We start from the raw sequence: 6,398 nt of genomic DNA on the forward strand, positions 1-6,398 counted from the left end.
TTCTACTGGTTCAGACCAGTTCGGGTGAACTGGATGTTAAAGTTACAGCTGGTCCCCTCCCAGGAGTCTTCACACAGCCCATTTTCGATTGAAAATGCAGGGCCCGCGCGGAGGCTCTGGGAGGGGGAAAATGGGCTTTCTGGAAGTCCAGAAACAGGCCCGTTTCTGGCTTCTGGAGGGCATCCAGAGCCCAGGAGAGGCCATTTTCACCCTCCCAGAGGCCTGGGGGAGGCCTCTGGACCCTTGGGAGGGCGAAAAATGGCCTTCCTGGAAAAAACAGAAGTCGCAACATGGGCCTGTTTCCAGCTTTTGGTGGGCCTCCAGAGTCCGGGGGAGGCTGTTTTTGCCCTCCCAGAGACCTCTGGCCCCTTGGGAGGGTGAAAACAGCCACCCCCAGACTCTGGAGGCCCACCGGAAGCTAGGAAGAGGAAGTTCCGGTAGGCCATGCCCACCATGGCCACACCCATCCAGCAACCAGGCAGCGAACCGGTTGCTGGGATTTTTGAATCCCACCCTTTTGTAAGTTATCATTCAATAAATAAATAGTCTCACAGTCTATATGATTGTTAACAAACCTTAACTCCTAACAGAATTGGCCAGTGTGCTTTATTTAATAGACTGAAATTGAATGCTTCTGTTAATAAAAACCGCATCCTGGTTATTTTCTACCTGACTCGATTATGTTGGATTGAACGCATAGTTTTCAAAAGAAATCTAACATGCACCATAATACAAGATAGATTTTATAATCCGTTTTCTTTGACAGAAGAAACATGGTATCTTCACAGTATTTATTGGCTTTTTAAAAGACCAAGCAAGCCATATTATGGCAATTATAGAAGCGCTCATACAAGCTAGTCACTTCCTATCCGAAGTGAGGCTATGCTCCTTCCATGGAGAATGAAGGCTGAATTTGGCTTTTGAAGGCTGCATCCAAAATACGGGGCGATCTGGAACAGCAACAATGAATTGTAAATTTAAACTGAATTAAACTTAGTTAATGTGATCAATCAGAGAATAATAGAATGTATGACTTGGAGGGGACCATAAACTCAATGCATTACATACTTTTATGCTCATTGCAAAAATTGTTTAAACTGTCATCAATTTGCCATCAGGTCTCCATTTGAAGCGCCCAATGAGGCCAAGTCCACCAGTCTTCTAAGCAGTTTTTTCCTCTGCTTGACAGTTCTGAATACCTCCTAATATTCCTCCTGAGCCATCTTCCTTTTCATTATAACCAGGGGTGGGATTCAAATTTTTTAACAACCGGTTCTGTGGGCGTGGCTTAGTTGGTGGGTATGGCTTGGTGTTCATGTGACTGGCTGGGTGTGGCCAACTCAACATCACTCACATCGAGGCACGCATCTCCTCGCCTGGCCTCTCATGACTGTGGGGATGCTGCAACAGTCGTAAGTGTGAAAAATGGTCATAAGTCACTTTTTTCAGTGCCATTGTAACTTTGAATGGTCACTCCACACAAGTAAAGTACCAGCAAAGGAGGGGAAAAAAACTCCAGAGAAGTTCCTGAGACAGGAAGTCTAGTTGTGCCAAGAATATAATAAGGGTTAACGGAGAGGCACTTTCTGTAAGCAACACCAGAATGTTTCCTTCCTGCCTTCCTTACAGGATTAGGCCAGTAATTTCTTCTAACGACCGGTTCTCCAAACTGCTTAGAATGTTAACAACTGGTTCTAGCGAATAGGTGTGAACTGGTAGAATCCCACCCCTGATTATAACTTTCCAGTTTATATCCTGCCCCCAAGGAGATGACTGCCCCTCTTGCATATTATAGCCTTTTAGATATTTGAAACTTGTCTCATCCTTTTCTTCTGTAAAATATGCCTTCTGCCTTCTGCCATGTTAGGGGTTCAACAGGAAAATTCGGAAATGTTCTGGTGACTGCATCTATGGCTTTGGGGGATCCCATTCACCAAAGACCACAAAGTGCATCCCTCTGTGTGTCAACGTAGCCCCATTCTGAACATTCCTTTCTCTTGCCTCTTTTCCCTGGCCCCTTTGTCCCACGTCCTCCTTCCTGTTCCCTTGCCCTTCTTGTCTTTCTCCCTCTCCTCCCCGTTCCCCTCACTCTCCCTCTCCCTCCTTATCACTTTCCTCTGATAATAACCTGCACGGATGAAGTCTGAAAGACATTAGGATCTCCCCTCCCTCTCCCTACCCAAACTTCTCCTTCTGTCCCCTCCCTCTCCCCTTGCCTTGCTACTCGCCCTGGCCTAGTCTACCTCTTCATCTCCTACCCCTTCTTCTTCCCTCTCTCCCTCCCCTTCTTGCCTCTCTCCCTCCTTCTCTCTCTCCCTCTCCCTCATCTCTGATAATAACTTGCCTGGATGAATTCATAAAGGCATTAGAACCCCCCTCCCTATTTGTACCTACCCTCCCTTCTCTATCTGTCCTGTCCACTCCACTTCATCCCACTCCCCTTCCTATCCCCTCCCTTCTCTTCCCTCCCTATCCTGTCCCCCTCTCCTCTCCCCTAGCCTCTCATATCCATCCTACTGCACCTTTTTGTTCCCCTCCCTTTTTCCACGCCTTTCTTTCCCCTTCCCTGACCTTCCCCCTCCCTTTTCATCTTTTCTTCCTCCCATCCCCATTATCCTCCTGACTCTGACACTCAACCTACCCTCCCTCTCAGCCTGTCCCTCACCCTCGCTCTTTTACCCTTATCCTCCCCCTAGCCCTCTCACCAGTGGTGGGATTCAATTTTTTTTTACTACTGGTTCTGTGGGCATGGCTTGGTGGGTGTGGGAGGGGAAGGATAATGCAAAATCTCCAGTCAGAGGTGGCATTTGCAGGTTCTCCAAACTACTCAAAATTTCCGCTACCGGTTCTCCAAAACTGGTCAGAACCTGCTGAATACCACCTCTGCCTTTCACCCTCACTGACACCCTAAACCTGACCCAAACTCTCCCCTCACTCTTACAAAAAGAGGGAAGCTTCCCCAGAGTCCAGGAGCCTCACTGAAGAGCAGCTTATCTCTAGGAAGGCATCTCCGCTCTGACCACTGATAATGGGCAGTAACTGACACTTTAGCCTGCAGGGATGAAGTCATAAAGCTGTTATAATCCCCAAGGAGATGACCCACCTCCCTTCTCCTCCTACTCCTCCAGCTTTATGACCTACACCCATGCCACACAAAGGTCTCTAGGAAGCTACTAAACCTATACTAAAGCAACCTATTTGTCATTTTTTGCATGGAAGACTTGGCTCTTTGGATGTGGATTGCCTCTTGTTCTAGAACAGGGGTCTTCAAACTTGGCAACTTTAAGACTTGTGGACTTTAACTCCCAGAATTCCTCAGCCAGCTATGTTGAATTCTAGGAGTTGAAGTCCACAAGTCTTAAAGTTGCCAAGTTTGGAGACCCCTGTTCTAGAAGCTCCTCTAAGCACTTCAGCACTGCTGGGCAGTTTAATAGGCTGCTGTCTGCTTTCTAAAGTCAGGGGTTGGAAGCAGACTTGACAGTGTTTAGGATAGACCTTGAAATAGATTTGTCCCTTTGAAATCAACAGGGCTGACTCTTAACAGATCTCCCTGATTTTAGCAGCACAACTTTGACAAACTTTGAATCCAGCCCATTGACTGGAAAAGACCCATAGATTTTAAACCAAAATTATTCAGCCTGTCCCATTCAGACCCATTGCAATATATACTCTGCATTGATTTCTGTTTGAGTAAGGGGGAAAAATCTTCAAAATGTATTACTTTCTCCTCCCACTGTTTGAAATCTCTGTCTTCCACATATATTTCTGTCATCTGTCTTATTTAGTCAGTGAAGCTGCTTCTGTTTTTCCCATCAAAGAGCAGGGTGCTATAAACAGTTGAAAAATGACAGTGGAAATGGAATATGGGGGGTGAGGCAAATTAAACTGCCCCTTCCATATCCTAGGAGATCAATGACAAGAAGGTCTCCTGCTTGTGCGGGGGGTTAGACTAGAAGACCTCCAAGATCCCTTCCAACTGTTATTCTGTTACTCTACCTTCAAAATGAATTCAGTACAATTTCAGCACCCAGCTTCCCTTGTGCAAACTGAATGTGACACATGATTACAGATAAAATGATCTAGCTATCATGTCACCTATGTGTCTATTTTTGCTCTTGCAATACACAGCAACATTTATCAATGTCATGATGTCACCCCAGTGTGCGTTTCCTCTCCCTCTTCACTTCTGCATAATGGACTGCTATTAACAGATCAAGGAAACACACACAGCCCAACCTGGGTTGCTGCTTTCCTCACAAAATGCAATCCTCCTGCTACATCTGAAGGGATTGGACGCCGTGATCTCTGCATTTTGTTTTATAGGTTACTGGAACAGTCAACTGTTCATTAAACTTTCCACAATTGAGGTCTACAAAACTTCAAAATCTTACAAAAGAGACTATGGCTCAAAGCAGGACAAACATTAAATTTGACAACCTCTCCTAAAGCTACTAGTCATCAGGATCATACTAAGAATAGGCAGAGGATAAATATCCATGAGTTTGTAATATGGAGACAAAACATCAGTAATAATTTGGTTAGTGATTGTACCTGAAGCTGAGTGAACAATTTGGATTTCATTGTTTTGAGTGAAAACATATTTAATTGCAATGTGACTCAGTTTCTATACAAAAATGTATTGTCCATTATCACTGTGGTGTTTATCTCTAGCTTTATAAACCATGCATTCATGTGCAATATATTTGAAGAATCACCAGATGATAAAAATCAAAGTAATTGTGGTAATCTTTCCATCAAGGTTTAATGAGTTATTTGAGGGGTATTCTATTCTGCAAAGAAATGGATTTAACTGGAAATAGGTGCTAAGTTTTTTAAAGATAAAACAAGTGAGATTCCAGGAAGCCAGACTTACACTTAGTTTTACAGTTTTTAAATTGATGGGCGCATCATTGGAAGAAAGGCAATGAGACATCATTTTAATCTGGTTATCAGGATGTCTGTTTGGATTAGTAGATTCTGTAAATGAGGACCTGGTGCCAGTAATTGATATTGAGATACTGATTTCAGGGTAAGCAACCATTTCTCTTGAATTTGAAAATCACACACTGATATGCATGCAGCTCTTTAATTTAATTTTCCATGGTTAATTTTGAAAGCAGTCCTTTGAAGTTTGGATTGAATATTTGTGTTGTCATTCTTTTAGTTCTACAAGCCAGCCAATGAATAGTCTTTATTAAATTAGACTATTAAGGAAGGGGTCAAGCTATTTTGAAGGCCAGACAAGGAATAATGGATGGAAACTGAACAAGAAGAGATTCAACTTAGAAATAAGGAGAAATTTTCTGACAGTGAGAAGAATCAACCAATGGAACAGCAGAAGTTGTGGGAGAAATAAATAAATAAAAAGTTGTGGGAGCTTCATCACTTGAGACTTTCAAGAAGAGATTGGACTGCCATTTGTCAGAAATGGTGTAGGGTCTCCTGCTTGGGCGGGCGGGGTGTGTGTGTTGGACTAGATGACCTACAAGGTCCCTTCCAACTCTGTTAATTTGTAATTTGTAATGGTATTATGTTCCTTCCAAAGAAAGTTTATGTAAAGCTTACCACCATTTAAGTGTATACTTGAACTTAAAAAAAAACTTCGGCCTCTTGTGTCCGATTAGAGACAAACACTGCCGATTCCCAGAGAACCTTCTTGCCATCTGTTTTCAAAACAGGCCTCATTTGGGAGAGCAACATTTTGCAAAAGTCCAGCAACACCTAACTTCATTAGTGCCTTAATTGCCTCAGTACCACAGAGATGCATTAATGAGGTCTCTGGTTTCTGTTGAAACCCAGCAGAGCAGCAAATATGAAGCACGGGAGGAACATGCTTTGCTTTTTTTTGTCCAACCCTACCATACTCATGTTTGCCAGGATGCAAACAAACTTTGGCCTTCAGAGCATCATTTGCCCTATTAAGCCTGTGACTTTTGCTATCAACACCTCTAATTACTACACTCATTGGTCAGTCCCCAAAGAGCATTCCACACCTGCTTTCAATGGGTTTTCATTAGATGACATCATAAAAAACTTAACTTTCTTGAAAACTTTTGGAACAGATCATTGAGAGCAATGAAAATAAGCTGTTAGCAATAAGGATGGATTCTTACTAGCAGTCTAGTGATCCTGTACATATGGACTCAGCCCAATCATTCTTCCACTGCTCATCAGCAAAGATGCTTTTTTCCCCCCTGTCAGTCTTGTCTTTCCTTCAGCTTCTCTTCTTAATTCTGCTATCTAGATTGCTCTGTGGACCACTTTTTTAGGGTTCATGTAGATGTGATATTAATTTTCCTCCTATTCCACTTGTGGACTATACTGTCTGAGTTGAATGCAGAATGGGAAGGAAAGAGTTAAATCTGTCATTTCCTCTTTTTTTTTAAGTGTCCTGGAAG

The sequence above is a fragment of the Notechis scutatus genome, chromosome 1, assembly GCF_049901735.1.
Source record: "Notechis scutatus isolate UNSWTSFEM ecotype Mainland chromosome 1, rNotScu1.2, whole genome shotgun sequence".
Lineage (NCBI taxonomy): Eukaryota > Metazoa > Chordata > Lepidosauria > Squamata > Elapidae > Notechis > Notechis scutatus.